General features: G+C 54.4%; 2 pseudogenes; both read left to right on the top strand.

The window, feature by feature from the left end:
- The first annotated feature begins 11,553 nt into the window (after positions 1-11,553).
- On the top strand, positions 11,554-16,033 carry LOC142435738 (bifunctional peptidase and (3S)-lysyl hydroxylase JMJD7-like; annotated as a pseudogene).
- Positions 16,034-17,373: 1,340 nt separating this feature from the next.
- LOC142435737 (cytosolic phospholipase A2 beta-like) lies at positions 17,374-27,211 on the top strand (annotated as a pseudogene).
- Positions 27,212-27,794: the final 583 nt, after the last annotated feature.

Genomic DNA, 27,794 nt, shown 5'->3' with positions numbered 1-27,794 from the left:
GCTGTGGGTTAAGCATCTCACTACTAATCACAAGGCCAGCAGATCAAACCCATTAGCTGTTCTGAGAGGGAGAAAGATGAGGCCGTCTGACAATGGACAAATTTATGGTGTCAGAAACCCACACAGGAAGTTCTACTATTTCCTCTAGGATTGCTATGCATCTGAATTGGCTGGATTCACCAGAAGTAGGTTTTGCTTCTTCGGAGTGTATTTGTACATGTGTGTGTACATGTGCGTGTGTGTGCCTGTGAGTGCATGTGTCTGCATTGTCGCTTGTGTGGTTTGGAAGCCCAGAGCAGGCAGACCGAGGCTGCATAGGAAGCAGTTGAGAAGAGAGAAGGGTGAGATCCTTCAAGAGGTAGATAGATCCAAACTCATTTCCCAGATCCCTTCTATATTCATTCTGCCACCCATTCATAACTCTTTCTGGCTCAAATTACTCCGTATTCTCTCCCTGGCTAGCGCCCCTCAGCTTTCTACCCCATTTCACCACTAGATCTCTGGACAGTACTCTAAATCAGCTTGAGATACTCAATGATTGATGAGCTGCAAAAGGATTGGATCAGCCACCCTTCTTTGTGTCCATGAAAGAACTTTCCAAAACCTCATGTCACAAGCAGGTACCCTTGCTTTTAGAGCATAGGGTAATTTGTATGTTTCCACCTTGAGAGGGCCAAGCACCACCATGTACAATTAGTAGATAACCATAAGTGTGTCACTTTTGTGGTCACTACACTTCTCCTTTGGAGGACCCATTTGCCTCTCTCCTAGCACCGTGATCCCTGGTGCCATGGCGAGACAGGGATGGGAAATCCATGTGCTCAACCAGGAACTGCCAGTTGGAATCAGAGCCACTGCCCCCCTTGCAGAGCCTCTGTGAGGACCGGGAGTTTGGAAACACAGCCTAAAGCTGCGGGAGGAGAAATTTAGGAAATTATCACGCATTTATCCTTATGACAACTGTACAAAGCCCACAACCACCCTTCAAATGCCCTGCCACTGAGCAGAGCCAAAAGAAGGAAAAGCCAAAATCCACATATGGGTACAGGAAGACCTCTGGAAGGTGTCCATGTGGGGGGCCGGGGAAGCGGGAGCGTGGACTTGAGGAGGCTCAAGGGCTCAGGCTTGGAAAGAGCCAGGATGCCTGTCGACAAACCCCTTCAGACAAGACACAACCAGAGGAAGTTCAACTCTCTCTTTTTGTCTCTCTGCCTAACCACCAACCTCTTACCCAGTGCAGGAGATTCTTTGAACAGGGTCCACAGGGCCAGATGTGAGAGCTAGCAGCTCCTGTTACTACCCTGGCTTGGGAAACCTCCCACTTTCTGGAAATGCAAATATTTTCTTGGACTTTGATCAAGACCAAGATCAACCCTACCCTCCCCCTTTTCTCACAGAGGCACTTGGTCAGAATGGCAAATAGCGCTCAACTGCCATGCACTCCGTCTCTTTATTCCTTGTTCCATTCGAACCAACTGCTGCAAAAAATCACAAAACTGCCAGAGGAGGGCAGGGCAGTGCTTTCTGTTCAGGCTTCCCACTCATTCTTTCTCTGGTCACATCATCATTCCAGGTACAGCAAACTCATTGCAGTCCAGTCAATTCATTATGTAAGTTTTCCAAGGTTGTACAACATTACTGGAACAGACAGCCCCACCATTTTACCTTGAAGCAGCTGGTGGGTTTCAACTGTCAACCTTTCAGCTAGCAATTCAACATTTACATGACAGTGTCTTCAGAGTGGTGAGTCATAGTCTGCAGACACCCTGGGAAAGAATCATTCTTCTGCCTTATTTTCATAAGGTGGGTTACTAGGTAGGCAGGTGTGAGTCAGTTGTAAGTAGAAATCAACTTGATGGCAACAAACAACAACACCGATGTTATTGTTTTGGGGCTGGGGAACTGAGACCTATGAGGAATGGAGCTAAGTAACAGCTTCTTCAGGTTTGTTAGGCACTTCGTCGTTGAGCTCTGTTCTAGATACAGGTTATACAGCTAGAAGGAAGGTGGCATCTCTGTTCCTGGGGTTGAGAGATGCGAGGGGTTGGAAAACTTCCTGTCCTGTTAGTAGTGGGTGTAGATTTTGTTTCTGTTGTTAGATGCCATTGAGTCAATTCCAACTCCTAGCCACCCTATGGACAATAGAACGAAACACCACCCAGTCCTGCACCATCCTCTCAATAGTTGTTATGGTTCAGCCCCTTGTTGCAGCCACTGTGTCAATCCATTTACTGAATGAAGGTCTTCCTCATTTTCGCTTATCCCTCTTCACCTAGCAGGATGTCCTTTCTCCTCCAGGGACTGATCTCTCACTAACAGTATGTCTAAGGTACGTGAGGGGAAGTCTCACCATTCTTGCTTCTAAGGACTATTCTGGCTGTACTTCTAACCCACATTTGTTTGTTCTTTTGGCAGTTCATAGTACTTCCAATATTATTCACCAGCATCCCAATATAAATGCATTGATTCTTCTTTGATCTTCCTTTTCAATGTCCAACTTTCACGTGCATACAAGGCCATTGAATATATGACTCAGATGGCTTTAGTCAAGTACACCTTAAGCTTCAAGGTAACATCCTTGCTCTTAAACACTTTGGAGAACAATTTTGAAAGAGGTCTCTGGCTGCAAATCGTGGCCCCTTTAAGGATGAAGAGGCAGGGCGCACAGGTGGAAGCCCATGGCCCCTTTAAGCCTTGGCCTATTTGGCAGCAGCTGGAGCCACTATTGAGGACAAGGCAAGAGGCCAGCCAGCACTTCCTGTGGAGGCCAAGGGCTCAGGACCTGAGCAGGCCAAGCTCTGAGTGCTGAGTGAGCCAGCCTCAGAGCCGCACCACCTCCATGGGCCAAAATGACCTGATGGGCAAGGCCTAGGGCTTCACAGACCAGGTGTGGTTCCTGCGGCCTCCCCGCCCTCTCCCAGACTCCTGCCCACCCGGGCCTTGCCACCATGACCCCTGATGTGGGTCTGCAGCCCACCTGGTGCTTGCCCAGGCACAGGAACTCCTGCCCTGCCTGGCCCACCCACCTGAGACCTCACTCCAGGCCCCGTGTCCCAACCCTGGTCCTGCTCCAGGCCCCCTCCCTGCCCAAGACTTTGTTAGTCTGGTTGGTCATGAGGGATGGAAAGGAGGAGGGATCCTGCCCAGGCCCCTGCACCCCATCCAACTTGGGATGCTATGGGTTGGTCCAGACCCCAAGGTGGCTTCCCTCCCACAGGCCCATATACCCAGAACTCCATTGGACCCACTGGGTACGTGAGGCCTCCCCATCAAGGGCTCGGGATATGTGCCCACAGCCTGGAATGGGATCCTAGCTTGCTAGAGCCTCACTCCCCTCCCATTAAGCCCCAACAATTTAAAATCCCTAGAAAGTGTCTGTTTGTGGGGGCCCTTGTGGGGTCACACTCTGGCTGTGAAGGGCTAGGCTATGGCTTTTGGCACTTGTCTTCTCCATTCTGAATCTTTAGACCATTGGTCCTTCCACGGGGCAGTTCTACAGGAGTAGCAGGGAACTCTATTCGGGAGTGAAGTTGGCCAGATTTGAGTAGGGGTGCCCTGGCAGGGATGCCAACTTGGGAGAAGAGCCCATCTCCCCTTTCTCTTTCCCAGCTGCAAAAAAAATTTTAAAAAGGAAGAAGTCTCATAGAGCAGATTTACCCAATGCAATACGTCCTTTGGTTTCTTGACTCTGGCTCGCGTGATCATTTATTGTGGATCGCAGCAAGAATATAGCACTGATCACTTCAGTATTTTCTCCATTTATCATGATCATATTGTAGATGACAGGGACATAATTACATATACATATGTCCCTGGGACCCAACTCCTGGGGAGTCCCAAACAACTTGATGAAAAGGAAAACGAGAGAGAGAAGACAAGCACTCTGAGCCTAGGTTGGAAGGACAGTCCTTTGTGAATAGAGAGCTTCAAGGGTATTGGAGTTCCTGGAGGAGGGCAAAGAGTTCCACACTCAACTATTCAACAAATCATTGGCAGTTGGAACCCACACAGGGGCACCATGGAGGAAAGGCCTGGAAACCTGATTAAAGCCTATAGTCTTGAAAGTCCTATGGAATCCACACATAAGGCACCATGAGTCAGAATCAACTCTCTCGTGCCTGTTTTGGTTTGGGTAGTGGAGCTATTAGAAGCAGTGGGGTATAATGTTGAATCCAAGAAGAGGAAGGATTTGGTCACCATTAAAGTGACTTCTGACCCAATTAATAACAATCATACGGACTTTTGTGGGAGAAAGATGAGGATTTCTACGGCTGTAAATATTTAGTGTCAGAAACCCACATAGACAGTTCTACTCTGCCCTATACAGTCGCTGATTTGGTGTCAACTGGATGGCACTAAGATATCAACTATCTGCTGAAAGGTTGCCATGTGGAAGAGCTTGTGCCAAGTCCGTTATGGTAATGCCTATGACCTTTGTGGGAGACAAAGGTCCTGCTTAAGATTAATGTCTCTGGTGTCAAATCGCTCCATTGTCCAGTCTTGGCTCTATGTCCTTCTAGCTCTATAACCTCGGAAAAATCATTGAACCACCTTTGTTCTGCTGTGTGTACAAGGGAAGTGAAAAATAGTTCTTAGGTTGTGTGTTCGAGGTTGAGATTGAATGATAGAAAGACCTTGTTGTTGTTAGTCGCCAGCAAAGCAAATTTGATTCCTTGTGACCTTATGCCGGATAGGACAAATTACTGCTAGATCCCATGCAATCTTCCTGCCCATTGGCAGGTTTGAGGTCATTGTTGCGGTTATTGTGCCAGTCTGTGTCATGAAGTGTTTCCCCAGATCCACTATTTTACCAAACATGATGTTCTCGTCTCGCAATTGGTCTTTCCTAACGACATGTCCAAAATCAGCATGACAAAATTTTGCCATTCTATCTTCTAGGAACATTCTTCGTAGAATGTCCTGGTTCGATTTCCTCCAGGACTGATTTGCTCATTCTTTTGGCCACCCACAGTATACTCAATACATGGTCTTTGCCATCACGGTCATTTGAATGCCTCAATCCTTCTTAGAATCCTGGTCCTCACTGTTGTAGAAACTCCATTTCTCACAGCTTGCTTCAGATCTGCTGAAGTGGAATCTGAGTTCTTGTAGGCCCCAAGGACATGGCATTTGTGTGCCTGCTAGAAGCACTGAGGAACAACGTCTGGCCCATAGTAAGTGCTTATAATTGTTCATTGCGCTCCGTGTTATTATTTATCATCCCATGTAAACTTTCCAGCACACGCACAGGTCAGGAAACCAAGATTCTGAGCCTGTCAGTGCCTTCACTGAGGCTACCCCTCAGGAGAGGGGAGGGGCTGCATGCAAATCGAATACATGATCAAACCAGTTGGCCTGGGTGGAGGGACTTTCAATGCTAAAATAGGGGAACGGGTTGTTGGGTGTGTGGGAGGAAAGGCATCTAAAGAATACCAGCAGAGTGCTCCAAGGCTCTGGAGTTCTGACTACAAAGACACATAACCCAGGCCTATATATCTTTGGGGGATGTGCAAGACCAGTTATTACAGGTAAAGACATACATCACAGGAAGGGGTTGCACTATAGGGTATACAGCAATGAGAGGGGGACAATATAGGGATATACACAATAGGAAGAGGAGGGATTGGGGGCACACATGTGACAAGGGCAGATCCTAGATTCAGGATGGCAGCCTAACTTTGAATGTCACTGAGCTGGTTTGACTTGTTTTCTGGGTCTCCATAGAAACCATTATCAGTAGGGTGTAAACTCTTCCTATGGGAACCAAGCTAATGGTCACAAGCATTTAGGGAGAACTAGCCCATTGTCCTTAACAGCAGGGAGGGGGGGACCTCTACCTGCCCTCGGAGCAGACAGTTGTCTGGCCAATGCCTGCCTTCAGGGAGGATGTCTCCAAGCATCTGGCCTCCCACGATATGCTAGCAAATAGGCTCTAGTGTTTGACATGTCTTTGGGGAGACAAATCTGGGGAGAATTCTCTTTATAATTCCACATACATGATGTAAGGTATCGGTCCATTTGCCTTCATTCCTTTGCATGTGGCGACTCAGTGGTCATAGCACTGTGTATTGAATAAGTGGGTCTTCCCCCATTCACATAATTGTCAAATCACAAGTTACCATAGGTGTACGGGTGTATTTCTTGATTCTCATTTCTACTCCTTGGACTGCCCTCTTAGGAATACCACACTCTTTTGATGATTGTGGCTTTGTTAGATCTCTCGGGAGATAGAGTTGTACCTCGTTAGAAAGAATTCACGCCGGAGCCTGGTTCGTGATCCAAGTGAGTTTGATGAGAGGTAGAAGAAGTTTCAGGTTTTACACAGCACCCATAGGACTCCTCCCGACCATGCAGCCTGGCTGAAGCTGCTCAGCGTCACGCAAAAATCTCTCCTTCCCTGCGACTCTCTGCTCTCTGTTAGATCTCGATCTCTCTCTCTCTCTCTCTCTCTCTCTCTCTCTCTCTCTCTCTCTCCCTTCACCCCCTCCCCCTCCCCCACCCCTCCCTTTTCATGGATTCCAGGGGGAGGCATGGTGGACGACCCCAGATGGACCCCATTGGCTGAGCTGAATTCACCTGGCTCAGGTGGGCCGATAAAGGTTTAGCACCCACCCAATCCCACTGGTGGGAAACCTGAGCCTCTGAGCATGTGCAGTGTGCCGCTCTTTGTTCCCTTGCCTGGCTCTCTGGGCATGGCTTAAGGGACATCCCATCCCTGCGCTAGTCTGCCTAACAACGTTACAGTACATTTTAAATTGGAAAGGATGAAACTTCCTATTTTTAAAAATTTATTTTTTATTTTATTTTGAAACCTCCTATTTGTTCTTCTTTTTTTCAAGATCATTTTTACTATTTGAGGCCCTTTGCAATCATGTGAATTTGAGAATTGACTTTCCGTTCCCCTAAAAGGAACATAAAAGCTGTTGGAATTTTTATAGGGATTGCAGATCACTTTGGTCATATTGTCATCTTAACAATATTAAGCCTTCTAATTTATTTATGTCTTCTTTAAATTCCCTCAGAAGTATTTTTAGTATTTGTCTCCCTCATTAAATTATTCCTCAGTCCCATCTACATGTAACCTCCTTTCAGGGAAATGGGCAATGCGACGGTGGGTGAGGGGAGACGCGGGACAGTGTAAGATAAGATAAAATAATCATTTATAAACTATTAACGGTTCATGGGGGAGGGGGAGGGGGAGCGGAGAGGGAGGGGAGGGGAAAAAAAGGAAAAAGCTGATTCCAGGAACCCAAGTGTAAGACGAATTTTGAGAATGATGAGGACAACGAATGTATAAGGGTGCTTTACTCAATTGATGTATGTATGGATTCTGATAAGAGTTGTATGAGCCCCAATAAAACGATTTATTAAAAAAAATATTCCTCAGTCCTTTATTTGTTTAGATGGTATTAGAAATGGAATTGTTCTCTTTCTTTCCTTTTCCGATTGTTTGCTGCTGGTGTATGGAAGCACAACATATTTTTAAAGAATCTTTTTATTAGGGACTCATACAACTCCCATCACAATCCATATACACATCAATTATGTAAAGCACATCCGTACATTCATTGCCCTCATCGTTCTCAAAACATTTGCTCTCCACCTAAGCCCCTAGCATCAGGTCCTCATTTTTTCCCTCCCTCCCTGTTCCCCCCTCCCTCATGAACCCTTGATAATTTATAAATTATTATCTTGCCATATCTTTCCCTGTCCGATATCTCCCTTCACCCACCCCTCTGTTGTCCGTCCCCCAGAGAGGAGGTCACATGTAGATCCTTGTAATTGGTTCCCCGTTTCCAACCCATCCTCCCTCTACCCTCCCAGCATCACCACTCACACCACTGGTCCTGAAGGGATCATCTGCCCTTGATTCCCTGTGTTTCCAGTTCCCATCTGTACCAGTGTACATCCTCTGGTCTAGGCAGACTTGCAAGGTAGAATTGGGATCATGATAGTGGGGGAGGAGGAAGCATTTAGGAACTTAAGGAAAGTTGTATTTTTCATCATTGCTACATCGCACCCTGACTGGCTTGTCTCCTCCCCGAGACCCTTCTGTAAGGGGGTGTTGTCCAGTGGCCCACAAATGGACTTTGGGTCTCCACTCTGCACTCCACCCCTCATTCACTATGATATAATTTTTTGTTCTGATGATGCCTGATACCTGATCCCTTCAACACCTCGTGATCGCACAGGCTGGTGTGCTTTGTCCATGTGGGCTTTTTTTGCTTCTGAGCTAGATGGCTGCTTGTTTACCTTCAAACCTTTAAGACCCCGACTCTATAGCCGGGCACCATCAGCTTTCTTCACCACATTTGCTTATGCACCCATTTGTCTTCAGCGATCAAATCAGGGAGGTGAGCACACAATGATATGAATTTTTGTTCTTTGATGCCTGATAAGTGATGGCTTCGGCACCTCTTGATCACACAGGCTGGTGTGCTTCTTCCATGTGGGCTTTGTTGCTTCAGAGTTAGATGGCCGCTCGTTTACCTTCAAGCCTTTAAGACCTCAGATGCTATTATCTTTTGATAGCCGGGCACCATCAGCTTTCTTCACCACATTTGCTTATTCACCCGCTTTGTCTTCAGCAGTTGTATCAGGAAGGTGAGCCTCATAGAGTGTCAATTTAAAAGAAGAAAGTATTCTTGCATTGAGGGAGTACTTGAGTGGAGGTCCAAAGTCCTTCTGCTACCTTAATACTAAACCTATAAATATATGCACATAGATCTGTAAGGTCTCTCTCTCCGGGACTAGATTTCACCCTTGGTCCTTGGCTCCGCGCGAGAAAGATTTTATGCTGAAGCCGGGCTCGTGATCCAAGTGAATTTAATGAAAGTTCAAAGAAGCATCAGGTTTTACGGGGCACCCATAGGATTCCTTTGACCATGCGGCCTGGCAGAGACTGCTCCAGGACACGGAAGGATCTCTCCCCTCCCACGGAGATGACCAGACCCTCTCCCTCTCAGTTCCTGCCATCCTAAGGGTTCCTGGGGGAGGCGTGGTGAACGACCCCAGGTCGATCCCATTGGCTGAATTGTAGTAAACTGGCCCAGGTGGGCTGCTCCAGGTGTAACGCCCATCTCCACCCACTGGCGGGAAAATCCAGCTTTGTCCTTTGCTGGTTCTCCTGGGCATGCGTAAATGGACTTCCCAATTACCTAGGCTAAGCTACCTAACAGATCTATTTCCCCATCCTCATATATAAACATATTTGCCTATGTACATGTCTTTATCAAGAACTTTATAAATGCCCTTTGACTCCCAGCTCTTTCCTCTATTTCCTTTTTTGACTTTCCTCCTTTCCCTCTATCATGCTCAGTCCCCACCAGGGTTTCAGCAATTCCTCTTAGTTACATTACCCTTGATCATGCCCTACCAAGCCTCCCACACCCTCCTCACCACCGATTTGGGTCACTTGTTCCTTTGTCCCTGGGTTTGTTAACACCACTACCTTTCCCCCCACTTCCCCCTCTCCCATGTCCCCTCGGAACTGTTGGTTCCATTGTTTTCTCCTCCAGATTGGTCATCCAGCTTATCTTGTTTAGACAGACCTGAGGAGGTAATAACATGCACAAAAACAAGACAGAGCAAAACCAAGAAACAATATACAGCAAAACAACAACAAACCAATGACAAAAACCAAAACAAAACACAATAAGAAAAAAAAAAAGCTTGTAGTTAGTTCAAGGATTGTTTGTTGGTCTTTAGGAGTGTTTTCTAGTCCAGTCTGTTGGGGCACCATGCTGGCTCCAAAGTCCACCTTCAGCATTCCCTGGGGACCTCGCCACTCCAATCCCTTGCTGTTGCACCCCTTTAGTGTTTTGCCTCAGTGTGGCAGGATCATATTGGGTGCAATTCCAACACTGTGTCTCCATTGTTGTCCCCTGTAGGGCTATGAGTCAGTGAGGGGCACCATGTCTCCTAGTTTGGCTGGCCATGTGGTCCTCTCTGTGAACTGGCTGTTCTAATTGGAAATATCATCCCCATGGCCTGGTGGTCCAGGATGTGCTCCACTCTCCTCGTTCCCCTTCCTCTGATCCCGTGTGCTCCGATCAGATATGTCCCTCTCCCGGAGCTTCAGATTCAATGCCGCCCTTTGAAATAAATTCTTCTGGGGGGAGGGGCAGGTGTCCATTTAGTAGTTGTGATTGGGACCGGCCCCCCAAAACTCTCCACTGGTTCCCTACTGCATGCTGGCATGCTGCATTCACATCTTGGAGCATTGGGTTGAAGTCTGGTCCCTCTTTCCCTGTGGAGATAAAAACAATACCCGCTCCCCTTGGGTGGGTTAGTGAGGCTGAAATTCTTTAAGGGAGCAGACAGCGTCTATTTTCTCCTGAGGAGTGGCCGATGGGTTTGAACCACTGACCTTGCTGTTAGCAGCTACCGGGGTTCCTTACAGTTAGCCGTAGGCACACTAAATGAAGAGACAGTAGGTTAGAAGATAAATGTGGGGAAATCAGTTAAGTGGAATGAGGGGCTCCGGGATGGAGGTTCAATAGGTTGAGTAGAGCGGGCCTCAATGAGGAGGTGGCTCTTGGGCACAGACTCAAGGGCGGGGATGGAGGGAGTGTGCAGACACATGCAGGGGCAGTTCACGGAAGGCAAACACCCTGAGTCGGAGAGAGGTTGGTGCGCTCGGGAGAGGGAAGCGTTTTTCCCATGTGTATTTTGGTTGGTTAAATTCCTAGCAGTGGAATTATGGGGTCAAAGGAATTGTCTAGATCTCCTTTGAAATTCTCTCGTTTCAAAGCCCTGGGATAGAAGAGTGACCGTACCCCAAAAGAAATCTATTCAAATGCAAGAAAATCAAAATGGAAGAAGAGTAGAAAACATAAAGGGGCTAAAAATAGCAGTTACCACCTCTGTTAAGAATTTCTGTGAGAATCTCAGGGGTTTACCGAGTCATCTTCCGCGGTGCCTGTTACAGTGGGCTGGCACAGCTTGGCCACGTGTCACCCCTCCGCGTTCCTGTATCTACTAGGTAGGATCCTTCTTGCCTCTTTGCCAGTGACTTTCAAGTACCAATCAGCTCTTCCCTTTCCACCTTCCCAGGTCCCCTAGGACCTTCCTATTCAGCTCCAATTTCTGATCTAGCTAAAGACATCCCCACTTTCCCATTGACCGTGAGACTAATCGGATAACTTCACCGGAGGCGCGCGACCTTGTGGTTCAGGGGGAGGGCAGTGGCCTTGAAGCACAGGGGGGACCTTCCGCTCTACCCAAGGGAAAGAATGGAGGGAGCTGCAGGGCCAGGGAGCAGGGAGGGTGTGTGGTAAGGGGCCGGCTCCAGGCAGAGGCTCATCAGAGGAGAAGAATGGGTTGGGCCCCGTTACCAAGGCCAGGCAGACTTTATTCTCCAAGTGGTAAGTCATCAAAGGAGGTTTGCTCAGAGTGACAACATGAGACTGCCTTTCAAGAAGATGTCTGGAGCTGGGGTGATAAATGCTTTTGGAAGGAGGGGAGTTAAGCCAGGGGAACCAGTTAGTTCACTGTGGCAGGAGATATTGTAAGCCTTTCATCCAGTCATTAAGCCAGTGTGTACTGGGGATCATGGGCCTGCTGGGCACTGTGCTCCATCCTGGGAAGGTGTAACCCACACCCCCACCCTCATGGAGATCACATTCTAGCCGGGGACAGAGACAGCTATCCAGTGGAAATCAATTTAGTAGATAGTATATTAACCTGTTTGCAAACCTGTCACTGGATTCGTAGGACTGCCCCATATTGTGTCTGGGGAAACAGATTGGCCACCACGTCTCTCCCCCGAGAGGCACCTGGTGGACTGAAATCAACCCCCTCCTGGTTACCAGCCACGTGCTTAAGCACCGTGCCACCACCAGGGCCCGTAGATAGTGTGCTTGACGGTGCAGGTGGTCAAGTGGACATGCACACAGGAAGGGAACGAGGAGTTTTTCAGAGCCCTGGGGTGGTGTCCATGGTTAAGCATTTGTCTTACTAATGGGAAGGTCGGTGCACTTTGCCTACTCCTAAAGGACCCCCAATGAAACGCAATCCTTTTCAGAAAAGTCAGGGCCACAAACTGTGGAGCAAAGGTCCACTCTGACATCCCGGGTCACCAGGAACCAGAATCGACTCGAGGGCAACTGTTGTTTGTTTACTAGAAATGGTTGTGGGCTGGGGCCAGGAGGGGGTGGGCGGTGGGTGGTGTGGTTCACAAGTTCCTAAAGAAGAAGGATAGCCAGCTGGGGGAAGGAAGGCTCTTGGGGTGACTTGTGAGTGGATGGGCCCCAAAGGAGGTGGCATGGGAGAGGGAGAAGGTGAGGGCGAGGGAGGTTGGGAGTGTTTGTAGGTAGACTCGGTGAGACGAGGAGCCAGCCAGGAGCACAACAGGGAGTCAGTGATGTTTATGAAGGGCAGCAAGAGAAAGCCACCCAGGCAGCACACAGCATGGTACCATCATGGAAGACCCAGGGCGTTCAGGTTATAGGCATGTCTCCCCGAAGAGGCTGTCAGCATCTTGAAAGGACCCATTCACACTGGCCAAGCCAAGTGCTGAGCACATTCCAAAATATTCAGTGAATATTCGCAGTTGGAAGGCATTCTTCCTTCATCTTGCTGCCCCCAGCCACGGGGAGCTCCCTGCGTGGTGCCTAAGGCTGCTTTTCTATACTTCGCTAGAGGTCCGCCACCGCAGCTAGGGAAGCTAACCAAGGGTCTGGCCCCAGGAAGGACTGGGGTTTGGGCCAAGCAGGAGTCCTGCTGTGTTAGCCCCAGTTGACCAGAGAAACAAATTCATAGACACTTATATGTGTTTTAAAAGAGAACTTTATATCAATGAAAAATTGTACATTAAGAAAACATCCCAGCCCAGTCCAGATCAAGTCCTTAAGTCTGATATTAGCCCATATGTCCGATACCAGTCTATAAATCCCTCTTCCTACTCACGAAACACAAGCAATGATGCTGATGCAGGAAGATCACAGGCCAGTGGGTGGAAAGCCTTGTGGACCCAGTGGTGGTGGAGGCATCCCAGCGCTAGCAGGGGTCTCCAAGTGAGCCCTGCGGCTCCAGGGCTCTAGTGTAGCTCTGTGTGTATTGTCAGCAGGAATGTCTCACAGGAAGGGAGCTATTGATTTCCGTGGGCACCGCCAAATGAGGTCATCAAGCTGCAACCTGAATGACAGCTTAGACTCCACCCCTCCACAAGTTGACACCAGAGTATGTTGCTCACCTCCTCTTGAGCTGTGTGGCCCCTCCTGGAGTAGGCATGCGGCAGCCTCCTCCTTGAAAATCCCCTTCTATTTCTGGTGGTCCAGAGTCTCTTGGTCCCTCCCCAGTGAGCACTGCCCAGTGATACCCTGTGGCCTGCCCAGAGTGGGCATCTCATCCGTAAGTGGCTGGGTGCTGTTTATGTCAACATCTACCTCCCACCCCACTTAAGAGCTTGGCGTGCCTCCAACCGTGCCCTAACTGGATGAGGCCCCGATGCCACTGCACTTCTACCGGGACTGGGTGTGCCCCAGCAGGCCCTGCATCTTGCGCAATGCCCTGCAGAAGTGGTCACTCCCCTATCTGAGGTGGGTGTAGCCCTGGGCTGGGCTAGGGTGATGGGCGAGCTCTCTTGTGGCATGTGGGCATGCTCTTAGAGTCCCTTCCCCTAGGGCCACGGTGGGCGCCACGGAGATGAGCATAGCGGTGACCCCAGATGGCTATGCTGATTCCGTGCGCAGAGACCACTTCGTGATGCCAGCCGAGCGCCTGCTGCCCCTGTGAGGTGTGTTGGACATCCTGGAGGGCAGGGCCCGGCACCCTGGCGTGCTCTACGTGCAGAAGCAGTGCTCTAACCTGCTTACCGAGCTGCCCCAGCTGCTGCCCGACTTGGAGCCCCACGTGCCCTGGGCCTCCGAGGCTCTGGGTGAGAGGGGGCGACTGGGGCAGAGGGCAGTCGTTGAGAATACACAGCAGAAGCACACACCAAGCTTCTACACTGACAGCTCAGTGACATTGATTGTCTTGGCCCACACCCACCACCCCATGGCCAGGGTCAGGCCCTGCCGCCCTGGAAGCCTTGACTGTTGACCGACTGCAAAGGATTAGTGCTCTAACTTTTGCCTGTGGGGGGCTGGGCCCACTCCCCAAGCCCTCCAAACCATGGCCTCTTCGCCACTTTTCCCTGGGATGCCCCTCGCTCGCACGCAGCACCCCTGGCCACATCCTGTTGGGTGTTATCCCAGACCCAACCTGCAGGGGACAACCGCTCCTAACTCTCCTCCTCTGTCCTGCAGGGAAGATGCCAGACGCGGTGAACTTCTGGCTGGGGGAGGCGGCCGCAGTGACGTCCTGTAGGTATCTCTGGGATGCAGGGACAGGGAGGAGCCAGGATGGGGCCAAGGGTGGGAGGCTGGCCTGGAGGGTCGGTCTACAATTCTGCGAACAGAGGAGGAGCGGCGTTGCAGCGTGGTGGGTGGGATGACTTTGGTGTGGGGGCGCACTAGACATCTCTCAGAGGGCACGTTGGCCCCGGAGGTGAACTTGGGAGAACCCTATGCGTGGATATTTACCTCTTTGGAGAGATGACCCGCATGGGGCGTGTGGTGAGTGCCAAGTCCCTGGTGGCTGGGATCTGGAATGCCCTCCACCCCATTCCTCCCTGGGCATCTCCTGGAGTCTGGTTTGACTATGTCGTTGAGAATACACAGAGCAAAAGCACACACCAAGCTTCTACGCTGACAGCTCAGTGACATTGATTCAGTCCCTCTAGTTGGTTCAAACGTTCTCACCCTCCCTTCCCGAGTTCTTCTCCCTGAGGGAAATGAGGGGGCTTCAGAAACTGTGTAGAAAATAATGGGATTCCCCCTCCCCCCTTATAAATTCATTGTCCTCCAGGATCCTGGCTGTTCTTTGAAGAGGCTGTTTTCAGTCTGAGCCCGGATGGAGTTTAAAAGAACACCATGCTCATGGCAGAGGGATGGAGATCCTTTACTGGCTATGTTGAACTAGTACTGGGCGTAAAGGAGACATCAGGGGACACTTTGGATGGAAGGTTGAAATCTTTATTCGCAGGACTTTCTCGTTTTTACACCCCTGGCTGTCTTGAGGCGCAAGGCTCTGGGTGGGCAGGTTCTGCCTCTCATGTGCCCTGCTCCGCCAAATCTGCCCAGGACCTTCTTTGTGTTGGCAGTGCACAAGGACCACTACGAAAACCTCTACTGTGTCCTCTCAGGAGAGAAACATTTCCCGTTACATCCGCCCAGCGACCGACCCTTCATCCCCTATGGTAGGGCTGGGACCTGCCTTACGCATGGGCCCCAAACCAGAGGAAGGGTAGCGAGGCTTCCCTGCCTGTGTCCCTGGGTCCAGGCAGGCAACAGGAGAGGCTGGGAGGAGGTCTGAGGGGCTGGGAGCACTCTTTGCTGAGCTCCCCCTTTTTCTCTGGCATCAGAGCTGTACACCCCAGCAACCTACCGACTCACTGAGGCGGGCACCTTTGAGGTGGTGGATGAAGAGGCCATGGAGAAGGTGTCCATCTTGGCCCTGGGCCTCAGGGAGGGGCGAGCTCATCCATCTCTGAGGAGCAAGTGGGCCCCAAAAGTCCTGGGAAGGTGGCCCCTTCCTCCGTAAGGTCCCAACATCTGGGGCTGGCTTCCCAGGGCGGAGTGGAGGGGGAACTTTGGCCCTTACCGTTGGCAAGGCCAAAGGCCGAGTTCCCCGGTCCTGCTCCGTCCCCAGGTGCCCTGGCTTCCACTGGATCCCTTGACACCAGATCTGTCCCAGTACCCACAGTACCGTGGGGTCCAGGCCCTCCGCTGCACCATGCAGGCCGGCGAGATGCTCTACCTGCCGGCCTTGTGGTTCCACCACGTGCAGCAGTCCCAGGGCTGCATTGCTGGTGAGGAGCTGCTGGTCTCGGCCAGCGGGTGGGCTGGGGAGGCTCTGGGTCAGAGCAGGGCCACCCACTCCTGTGCTTGCTCTTCCCACAGTGAACTTCTGGTACGACATGGAGTATGACCTCAAGTATAGTTACTTCCAACTGCTCGACACCCTCACCAAGGCCTCAGGCCTGGACTAGTGGAGCCCCCAGGGAACGTGCCCCCCCACAGCTCAGGGGGCATTCTGGCTCCTCCCCAGATGGCCCCCCACAGAGACACCCTGCAATCTGTCTGACCCAGAACCCCGTTTGGGTTGGGACCGACCCTGGAGACTATCGTGGGTGATAGGAGGAGGACCAGGAAGTGCCAGGCAGGTCTCTAGGTCAGGGATACCAGAAAGCTGCCACGCAGGTGAAGCAGCCCCGTGGGCAGAGGCCAGCTGCAGCGTCCTCCCTCCTCTGTAAAGCTGTGAAGTGGATATAATGATGGTCCCTACCTTTCTGGCTGCCCTGGGGCCTGGAGAGGGTTTCTGTAAGGGCCCGCTCGCTTGCTCGAAGGACATGCTCAATAAAGCCGGGGAGGCTCCATGTGGTACCTGCTCCTTGTGGCTTTCTGTGTCTCCAGGAGGGCGGGGAGGGTTCAGATGGAAACGTCAGAGAGAGGAGCTAGCTCCCTGTCTGTCCAGGGACCACAGCTTGTACTCCGGTCTGGCCGGCAGGCCAACCCTGTTTTAACTCTCTGCCAGGGCTCATTGACTGGGACTCTGGTTTACTTTGCGATGGGGTTGGTTGCCTGGGGACGAGCCTGTGTCTCCTAACCAGCACAGGGACCAGGGGACAGAAACTGCCCCACCCTCACCCCTGGGCTGCTCCTCTGCAGAAGGAACTGGCTTTCTCATACTGCCCCCACAAAAGGGGAGATGAGCCCCCTTCCCCTGGGTGCCCACCTGGAGCTCCAGTACTGGCCATCTCTGGGGACCCAGGTGGCCCAGGCCCTGGCTTTGAAGAGCTGTTTTTAGTAACAGCCACTCCCCTGCTGTGATGATAGGCTCCGGATACACCCCTCCTCCGGGTCTGCTTCAATGGAGACTGGGCATTCCTGTCCTACTGGTACCTGGATGTTGCTAGAAGCCTTGTTGGTGGGGACTCTGCCCTTGCCCTACCTCTGGCGGCTACCCAGACCTGTGGCCCCTCCAAGCCATGCCTTCCTGTCCTGCTCACACAGGTGGTTGGTGAGCTGTCCTGGAAGCAGGACCCGGCTGGGCAGGCCCAGGTGGTGACTGCTGGGGGCAGTGGGTTTTCCAGGAACCCAGCAGGGGGGGGGGAACCTTGAGCCCATGGGAGGGTGTCAGTAGCCCCAGTATAGGCTGAGGTGCCTCATTTCTTGGGCAGGGTGTGGGGCTTGGGCGGAGCAGAAGATGCAGGTGGGAGGGGCTAGGGAGGCCAGTTGGGACATACTTGGATTTTGGCTTAAAACCCCACAGTCCTCGGCCCAGTGGCTACTGCTGCCTTTGCTCTCCCCGCCTGGGACCCCCGGCCTCATGGCTCTGGTAAGACTGGCGTGGAACTGGAGCCCACTCTGACCCTTGCTCCCCACCTGAGTCCTGGCTAATGCTTTCTCTGGAGGGCTGTGGCCGCGGTGGTCTTCAAGTGTAGGGGGTGTGTTTGCCAACTTTGGGTAGGGGCATGGCTGGGCTGCGGATCCACAGAGCTTCTAGGCAGGGAGAGGCTCCTGGCTGCTCACCTGCTCCCTCTGAGTCAGTTGCCTGGGTTGTCGGGGCCTGAGACTGATGAGATGGGTGACTTTCCCGGGTTCTTCCTCTGCCAGGAACCCCTGGGCGCATGCAGCTGGGACTTCCAACGGCAGCTGGGAGGCCAGTGAAAGGGTGTGCTGACACACGCTCCCTGGCCCCAGCGCACCTGGCAGGGCTTCAGCCCAGAGCCCGGGGTGGTTTGGGATGGAGTCCTGGGGTCCTTTGTTTCTCTGCCCTCGGAGAACCTGGAGGGCGCAGGGCTTGGCGCCCATGGGCTGCCTGGCCTGGTAACCTCCCACCTGCCCCGCACAGAGGTGGCTTCCAGAACTGCCCCCTGACCAGGGGTGGGATGCACAGGGAGGAGCGAGTGAGCAAGCAGGAGCTTAGTCCTAGCAGGCCGCTCCCTCCATGCCCTTCTGTATGCCCACCCAGAGCTTTGTAAGCGAGGGCATGGGCTGGGGCAGACAGGTGGCAAGATGAGAGCCTGCTGGTTCCAGGAGAGGGAAGCGGAGAGCACAGCAATCCTGCCTCTGGGTCTCCGGCCAGTTGCTGGGTCACCTCTCCATGCCTCCGCCTCCTCGTGAGGCAGCGTAGTGGTTGGCTGAGTTAATGTATGGATAGCTCTTGGGACAGACCTGTCATGGGCATTGTGTAAGTTCCTATGGACGTGCCCTGTCTCTTCTAGACTCGGGGTTCTGGGTGGCCTTGGCCCTGTTGGTGCAGGGTGAGCCCTCACAGGTGCCCCAACCTCCCTTCCATCGCCTGCGGCCTTTGGTCATGTCATCCCACAGCAAGCTTGTCCCCTCCCCACTGCTCTGCAGGCCAAGTTGCCCGGGACCTGCCTGCTCACCATTCGTATGCTGCAGGCCCACAGCCTGCCTGCCAGGGACGTGGGTGAGTTGACCAAGAGAGAAGGGAACTGAGGTTGCAATTGGAGCAGGGCAGGGATGGTGGGAGGTGGCAGGAGGGCTGGGCCTGCGAGGTCCTGGGAGGAGGGCCTGCAAAGAGTGACGGGCAAGGGCTGGTGATGGAGGGTGGGGCTTGGTGCGTCCCCAGGGATCCCTCTGGTGGTGAACTCTGCGTGGCTTGGGGGAGAATTGGCCCTCATTTCTTCTCCTCCAAGTGACTCACCCTGACTTCTGTGTGACCCTGTGGCTGCCCACGGCCTGCAACCACCGGCTCCAGACGCGCACGGTCAACAACTGCAGAAACCCTGTCTGGAACCAGAGCTTCCACTTCCGGGTGCACAGCCAGATCAAGGTGGGCCTGCCTCAGCCCAGCCCTGCGTACCCCCAGTGCCACCCCCACCACACCCCCACCCCATGGCCCTGTCCCGCTGCTCCCCTTCCAGAACATGGTGGAGCTGAAAGTCTTTGACCAGGACCTGCTGACCAGCGACGAAGCCATGCTGTCAGTGCTGTTTGACGTGGGCACTCTGCTGTCTGGGGAGTTCCGGCGCCAGAGCTTCTTTCTGAGCCCACAGGCAAGACTCCACATGGGCGGCCACCCTCGGTACCACCAACGGGATGCTGCTTAAATGCCCCTCTTCAAAGAACTTGTTTACAGACCATGAGGTCAGGTTTCCCTGGTGCCTGAGGCCCTTGTCAACCAGGACCTGCTTCCCGAGGAGCGGCCCCCTCCTCGGGGCCACATTATGGACAGCAGCCCTCCCCGCATTGGCACCCCTGGCTGGCATCTGGGTTGGAATCTGCACATACCCACACTGACACACACCCTCACACTCACATTCCAACCCACACGCAGCCTCACACACATACACAGGTACACTCACACGCAAGCACACGCACTCAACCACTGTCACACTCACACATGTACAGCCATGTGGATACACATGCACACACACCCACATGTGCACACAACCACTCACATGCATGCCCACATACATGCACACGTCTTACCTTTATAACTTGCTTTTTCAGGGTGGGGAGCGGTTTGACGTTGAATTCCGCCTGCGGAGTGTGTGAGTTGGGGGTTGCGGAGGTCAGGGGAGTTGGGGGTTGCGAGGTAGGGAGAGGGGCTCTGGGTCAAATCTGTCCCTTCTGGAAGGAGAGAGCCTCGTGCGCTCAGGGTTGGTGTCCTTCCCCGGGGACCCTCTGTGGTTGGAAGGACTGCCTAGGCTTCCTTGGGGGCAAGAACCTGACCCCCGCTCATGGCTTTTCCCAGGACAGACTGTGCGGAGCAGCTCACCAGCAACGGTGTCCTAGTGGTGAGTCAGATCATTGTAGTGATTGATTCAGGATCATAGTAGGGATTCGGGATCATAGTGGTGACTTGGGATGGTAATGGTGACTTAGGATCATGGTACTAATTCGGGATCATAGTAGTGATTCGGGATCATAGTAGTGCTGTGTGATCATAGTAGTGATTTGGGATCATAGTAGTGATTTGGGATCATAGTAGTGCTTTGGGGTCATAGTAGTGCTTTGTGATCATAGTAGTGCTTTGTGATCATAGTAGTGATTTGGGATCATAGTAGTGCTTTGGGATTATAGTAGTGCTTTTTGATCATAGTAGTGCTTTGTGATCACAGTAGTGATTTGGGATCATAGTAGTGCTTTGGGATTGTAGTGGTGAGTGACACACCCTCTCTCAGGCCATCTGCTCACCTGCCCTCCTGGCTGCAAGTCTGTCTGGACCAGGAAAGAGCAAAGTGGGAGGGGCTATGATTTCCAGAGGACATGGGACTGAGGAGCAGGAACAGCGGGCTACAGGGGAAAGGGTAGTGGTGAGGTATCCTTGCGTGGGAGGGGGGGCATATGAATCTTCTCTTCCCAACACAGGCCCGTGAGCTTTCCCGCTTGCATGTGCGGCTGAAGGAGGCCGGGGACCAGAAGGGTGAGTCTCCCAGGTCACCAGGACAGCCCTGGCCCTCAGCCTATGTCTTCCCCCTTCCTCAGCTGCCCATCCTGGAAGAAGCTGCCAACCACCTTTAGCCTCCGAAGGCTAGGGGCTGGGGGTGAAACTGCCCGGGCTTACCAAGACCTGGTCTTTTCCCATGACCCTGCTCCGAGGGGGCTGGGCTGGGGGTAACTCCTCCCAGCCTCTGCCAGCCACAGGGGCGGGAGACACCTCACGGACAGGGAACCCCCTCCCAACCCTACCTCGGTTCCTTTCACCAGAGTTAAAGGGAAAAGTTCAGCTTGTGGTCCCCGGGTCCTACGAGGGATCTCAGGAGGCCACCGTAGGCAGCGACTCCTTCCGTTTCCACTTCCCCACCTGCTGGGAGCAGGAGCTGAGTATCCACCTGCAGGTACGGTGCCCCCCCACTGACCCCCTGGAATTCAGGCCCACAGGGCCGGGTGGTACCCCTGCTCTGAGACTCGGGTAAGTGTACAGTTTTGGTCTCCTTGCAGGACGCCCCCCAGGAGCAACTGAAGGTGCCACTCAAGGCCCTGCCATCAGACCAGCTCGTGAGGCTGGTCTTCCCTACGTCCCAGGTACTCTTCACTCAGAGGAAGAGACCTTGATGTGGGGGTGGGACAGGGCCTCAGGCCAGTGCGGGGGTGGGGACAGGGGGTGACTCCTTCTCTCCCTTTTCTTTTGGGCCAAGCCCCTGGGCTGGGCTGTGGGGGTACATCCCTGTGGAGATGACTGGGGCATCCCAGGGCCGAAGTTGGGGTGGAGGTGCCAGCCTTTCTGAGTGGTATTTTGCTGGTTTGCAGGAGCCTCTGATGAAGGTGGAGCTGAGAAAAGAAGACAGGTGAGAGGCTGGGCGGGGGGAGAGCAGCCGGGGGAGGGAGGGCGCTACGTGCAGCTGGGTGGCCTGGAGGACCGGAAGCAAGCGGGTGGCTGCAGCAGGGAGCTCCCAGTCTTGGGAAGGTGCTCAGAGCAGAGAGGGTCCTTCCTCAGCCTTGTAGTCTGCGTGTGGCCTCACTGGGTGGGAGAGAGGTGGGGGCTGAGGAGAGTAACACGCCTGGTTTGAGGAGCACAAAGACCAGAAGGAAGCAACATTTTGGGTGGAAGCAACGTTGCTGGGCCTTCAAGAACTTTTGCTGGCCCTCTGTGTCTAGGAGCATAAGCAGCCCCAACTTAAAGTCCTTTGTTCCTTCTCAGCCCCCGTGCCCCCTCCCCAGTGTAACCCTGGTCCAGCGTTTCAGGGGAGGGATAAGTTGAGACTCAGGGCCACCTTTGGCCACAGTGACACCCTCATCTGCCGGCTGGCCTTGCTGTCATGCCGGGCGTGTTGGTGTGGCTCTGGGCCCACCATCCCCCCCTCACTCTCCAAGCTTCAGCACGCAGGCTGAAGGGAGAGAAGAGATGGACGTGGATCTTGCAGGGAGATGGGCCCAGTGTCCTCTTTTCTGACGAGGATGAGCACTGTCTCACTGTCCGTCCATCCCCCCACCCCACCCCCAGACCAGGGGAGCTGGCCGTGCGCCTGGGCTTCGAGCTGTGTGCTGAGGAGCAGGCCTTCCTGAGCAGGAGGAAGCAGGTGGTGGCCAAGGCCCTGCAGCAGGCCCTGCAGCTGGAGGGAGACCTGCAGGAGGACGAGGTCTGTCAGGCTGGGCAGGAGTGTGGGGGTCTCAGGCCGAGTGTTGAGCTGAGTGGGCCTCCACACTTCCATTGCCCATCCAGGGTTGGTTGTAAGGCGGACTTGTGTTTGCCTCTTGTCTGCCCATCTACCCCCCTTGTACTTCCCGAAGCTTTCTTGATGTTATCTTGGGCCCGATGCGGCTGAGCGGTGTCAGAACCACGGGCACCACCAGGGGTAGCTACCCTTCTCTGGGCGTTGGCCCTTGGCCTGGAGCTGATTTTAAGACTGGGCCTCTCAGACAACTCGGTGGACATCTGGCCAGGCCTCTCTGCTGGTTGGGCTGGCTCCTAAAGAAATGAGCTCCTTGCAAGGGGAGAGGGACGCTGATTTGGGGGTTTTGAGGTGAGCCTGTGTCTTTTAAGAAGTGACCGCCGTACTCCCCAGGCTGGGGATAGGGAGATAAGGCCTGTGGCCTGTACGCTCCCTGGAGTTTTCAAAACCCGAAAGTACACACCCTGCTGAAGGATGTTATCCTGACATGACTCTCCTCAGCTGCTCTGACTCAGACCCGCTCCATGGGTCCCCACCAGACTCTGACCTATGCTAACTTGGTGGTGGGGCCAGGGGCAGGGGACTGAGTGGCCACTTGACTTGCTGTGTTTTTCTCCTGTGGTTTTTACTGCCCGGCGCACCCTGACCTCCCCTCCACCAACTGGAAGTCCCCGTAGGGCCTCCCTTGAACCCAGCTGTACTCTGCCCTTCCAGGTCCCAGTGGTGGCAATCATGGCTACTGTTGGAGGGGTCCGGGCAATGACTTCCCTGTATGGGCAGCTGACCGGCCTCAGGGAGCTGGGCCTCTTGGACTGCGTCTTCTACATCACAGGGGCCTCGGGCTCCACTTGGTGAGCAGGCTGAGTGTGGGATCTGGGGGTGAGTGGGCAGAGGCAGGGGTGCCTGTGGTAAGGCTTCTCCAGTGCCCCCTTGGCCTCCATGACTAGATTGGAAGGTCTGCGAGGAGGCAGGTGGCAGGTGCGATATGCCCAAGGTGCCCCATGGGCTTCGGCTGTCTCCATGGAGCTGGAAGGCACCTGCGGGCTGCTGCCCTGGGAGAGAAGGTCCGAAGGGGTGTGAGGTCTCGGGGGACGCTTAGAGGAACCTGTCTGCCCCCGAGCTCTGGCTTTGCCTAGGACCTTAGAAAACCTCTACAAGGATCCAGAGTGGTCGCAGAAGGACCTGGGGGGCGTCACCGTACTGCTGAAGACGCAGGTGACCAAGAACAAGCTGGGCGTGTTGGCTCCCAGCCAGCTGCAATGGTACTACCAGGAGCTGGAGGACCGCGCTCACCTGGGACACCCGGCCTGCTTCACCAACCTCTGGGCCCTCATCAATGAGGCCATGCGACATGATGGGGTACAGAAGGGCGGTCCACGGGGACGGGCCTGGACCTGGAGGCAGCCCTGCTGGGTAGCAGGGCGAGGGGAGATCTCCAGAGACCAGGCAGCAATGGGTTTACACGGAGGTATCTCCCTACAGCCTGATGTCCACAAGCTCTCGGAGCAGCGACAGGCTCTGAGGCACAGCCAGAAACCTCTCCCCATGTACTATGCCCTCAACACTAAGGGGCACGGCCTGTCCACCTTTGAATTTGGAGGCATTTTGAGGCAGCTGGTTGAGGCCCCGGGAGGCCAGGGGTCGGGGAAGGGGTGGTTGGGATGGTGGGGGGAGGCAGTTTTTCATCCCCTTCTCCTTACACTCTGGTCCGGGACCCGAGTGAATCCAGACACCCATGACCCCAGAGTCACTTGGACTGGAGGGGAGTCGCCCCGTCCTTTGTGGCTGCCATGCGTGGGTTCGGGTGGGCAGGAGGGTGGTGGCCAACAGCGGTCCCTTCCCACCGCAGAGTGGTGTGATTTCTCCCCCTACGAGCTCGGTTTCTCCAAGTAAGGTGCCTTCATCCCCTCCGAGCTCTTCGGCTCCGAGTTCTTCATGGGGCGGCTGATGAAGAGGATGCCTGAGTCCCGCATCTGCTTCCTGGAAGGTGAGGGGGTCTTGGAGAGAGAATGGGGGAGGGGAGGATGTTTCTGGGGGAGCCCCATCACTGAGGCGGGCAGCAGGGAAGGGTCAGGCTGTGACAGGAATGGGGGCTCTCGTCCCCTTGTGTCTGCGCTCCCAGGTATCTGGACCAACCTATATGCAGCCAGCCTCCAAGACAGCTTATACTGGTCCTCGGAGCCCAGTCCATTCTGGGATCGCTGGGCTCAGACCCTGACCAGCTTGGGTAGGTGCCCAGGCTCCGGGGCTGGTGCTGGGGGTGGGCATGTGACTCCCAGCTCTGTGTGTGTGTGGTGGTGGGGGCACTGGTCTCAGCTCTTTCCCTCTCCGGGGTCACTGCCCTCAGACTGGGCTAGCACCCACGCCCCACTCCCTGGCTGTGCAGACAAGGAGCAGGTCCCAGTGCTGAAGATGGAAGTGCCACCCAGCCTGGCTGGGAGGATCGGGGAGTTGTTCTCTGGCCTCCTGACGTGGCGCCCGCTTGCCCAGGCCACCCACAACTTTCTGCGTGGTCTCCAGTTCCACAAAGACTATTTCCAGCACCCTCACTTCGCCTCCTGGAAAGGTAGCTTCTCCCACCGGGGCCCAGCCCCCTGATGGCTTCCCAGAGCTGTGGGCCTTGGCTCCAGGCCCCTCACCTCACCCCTTGGCTCCATCCCTTCCATGTGTGGCCCCACGGGATGTTGGAAGTAGAGTTTCCTGCCTTCTCCTTCAACTGGGGCTGGAGGTTGCTTCAGGGCTGGGGCCAGGTGGGTGGGCCCTGAGGGCGGAGTCTTTTTCCAGGAGCAGCCAGTGACTGCCACTGACCAGGGGAGCAAGCGTGGTGTCCTCAGCACCCGTGCTCAAGGCTGCCCTCCCACCCCGCCCACCTCTCCAGACACCAAACTGGATGGACTCCCTAACCAGCTGACCCCTGGGGAGCCCCGCATGTGCCTGCTGGACGTGGGCTACTTTGTCAACACCAGCTGCCCGCCCCTCCTGCAGCCCACCTGGGACGTGGACCTCATCCTGTAGCTGGACTACAACTTAAATGCCGCCTTTCAGGTGGGGGAGCTGATGAGTGGCACCCGAGGATGCTAGGGCGGCTTCACAGTGTGTGCCTTGCTGGCTTCCTCCCAACCCTACGAGACAGGGACCCACATGCTATGGGCTGAGCTGTCCAGAGAAACAAAAGCAGCAACACTCCTCTGTGTAGAAAGAAAGAGCTTTAGATCAAGAAGTCATTTTACATCAGCAAGGCATCCCAGCCCAGTGTGATTCAAGACCATGCTAGTCAGAACCTTCCTCAGCCTCTGTGTAGCTGCAGGCAGATAATGCCCAGGCTGGCGTGAACACGGCCGAGTCGGAGGCTCTCCAGGCTGGTGGCCCCATGGGGCCGTCCCTGGAGACAGAATCCCAGCGAGGAGGAAGAGGCTCATAGCATCTCCCCTTCCTTCCAAGGAGGGATCACCAGGCTTTCACCTGAGTGATAGGTGGGACTCCACCCCTGCACTTTCACGCAGGTCCAAGTGGACATAATATGTAACCACCACACCATGTCAAAACAACCAAACCAGGATCCCCACCATGTAGTCCATGCTGACTCACCGGGTCCCCCTTAGTGTGTTTCCGAGATCGAACTGCTTACGGGAGTAAAAATGCCCACGGAGCAGTTTGTCACAGGAAATCAGCCTCTAACAACCAATGGGTCAGTAGGCACAATTGTATGGCGATAAAATAGTGAAGGTCTAGTAAAGTCATAGAGGCTAGGAGAGATAGTGGAGCGAGAGTACAATAAAGGAGTCAGGCACGTTTTATGATAGCATGCTCACCTCAGCTCCTCTTGATGGACCACGTGGAAGTGGGGGAAGAGAGAACATCTGTATTATCTTGGGGTAGTTACAGGTAGCCTTAAGACATGCATATTCAGTAGTTACATACGCCACAAGGTGGGTGGGATCGACAGTAACGCTGAGCTCACAAGTGAGGAAGCCTAACAGCTGCATTGGGGGAAGCTGAGAGGGGGGCTGGGCGACAGCAGGAAGAGAGAGCTAGAGGATGTCTGCCTCTGTAGGGAGATCAGACCAGCCATGTGCTCACTTGAAGGCAGCATGGCTGTTAAGGGAGAGTCTGTGGCTACCAACGTGGAGGCACAAGTTCAGGAACGTGGTGCTCGGCCCTCTCTCCATGGAGCATCGGGTGGTTTCCCACTGCTGACCCTGCAGAACCTCGCCCAGCACATAACTGCTTCACCACCAGCACTCCCTGTGAAAAGAACTGGGGTTTCATTCACGCTCCATCAGGGGGCTTTCTCCGCAATGGTGGGAGGATGTGATGGTGAATCTGGTTGGCTGCACCTGCACCCCAGCTGGTTGCAGACCGTCGACACCCCAGCGTTTAGTTTCTGTGTTAATTTAGTGAGAGGTGTGTGCCCTTCATGGCTGGCCTCAGCGATGGCTACAGTCCGTTTGGTGGAGCTCTGAGGGGCTGCGGCACGGCTGTCCCCTCCGACTGATGCTTGGTCCTATGTGACGTCAGTGTCCAGGACCAAGGGAGCCCAAGGCTAGCCCTCTCCTGCCCTCTGTGCCCCTGCAGCAGCTGCAGCTGGTGGGCCGCATGTGCCAAGAGCAGCGCATCCCGTTCCCGCCCATTTCTCCCAGCCTCGGTGAGGAGCGCCAGCCTCGGGAGTGCCACAAGTTCTCTGACCCCGGCCGGCCTGAGGCCCCAGTCATTCTTCACTTCCCCCTGGTCAACGACTCCTTCCGGGACCACTCAGCCCCTGGTGAGCCAGCTTGCCGCCTCCCCCTTCCTGGTGTCCCAGCCTCCCCGACCCAGCAGACCCGCCCTCCACCCCAGCACCCTGCCCTTCCATGCCCAGGATGTGCTCTCTGCACAGGGATCCCTAGGACACCCGAGGAGCAGGAGGCCGGCCGGGTGGACCTGTCTCCGTCTGACTCCCCCTATCACTACTCGAAAGTGACCTATAGCCAAGAGGACTTGGACAAGCTTCTGGGCCTGGCCCACTACAACATCTGCAACACCCAGGAGCGGCTGCCGGCTGCCCTGCGCGAGGCCCTGCGGAAGAGGAGGCAGCGCTGACAGCCCGCCCCGAGTGACGCCATGCCTCAGCCTCAGAGAGCCATCCCCCAGTGTTCTGGGACCTCGGAGGGGCTGGTTGGCCCCAGCAGCACCCTTCCTAGCCTTGGGTGTATGCCCTGGTACCCCAGATGGGGCAGGAGCTGCCAGCACCTCACAGAGGGCCATCTGCACTGTGAACTGAAGCTGTGACTATGGGCTTGCCACAGCTCAGCAGCTGCTCTGGTCCTGGGCCCTGGGCCCCTGGAGCATGCCACAGTGGGCCTCTTCTCCAAGCACCGGGAGAGGTGGGGTGCAGAGGTGCTGTGGCAGCCGGGATGCAAATGGGGTGGGGTTGGGGTTCGGGGTGGCTGGGCCCGGTGTAGAATGCTGGCACTGGGGGGAGGGTTCCAGTCTCCCCCGCCCTGCTGCTCTGAATGCTGTACGCAGGGACTCGTGGGCTGCACACATTACAGGACTCGTCCCACCAACGGTCTGAGGATGTCATTGCTGCTACGAATGGGGAGACCTTTGGTACCACCATCAAAGACCAGTTTAGGAAACAAGACAAGGACACATCTCCCTGGCTCCGCAAAGAGTTGCCAGC

Source organism: Tenrec ecaudatus (assembly GCF_050624435.1).
Source record: "Tenrec ecaudatus isolate mTenEca1 chromosome 1 unlocalized genomic scaffold, mTenEca1.hap1 SUPER_1_unloc_13, whole genome shotgun sequence".
NCBI lineage: Eukaryota > Metazoa > Chordata > Mammalia > Afrosoricida > Tenrecidae > Tenrec > Tenrec ecaudatus.
The sequence above is the reverse complement of the archived record's forward strand: the minus strand, read 5'-3'. Positions and strand labels throughout refer to the sequence as shown.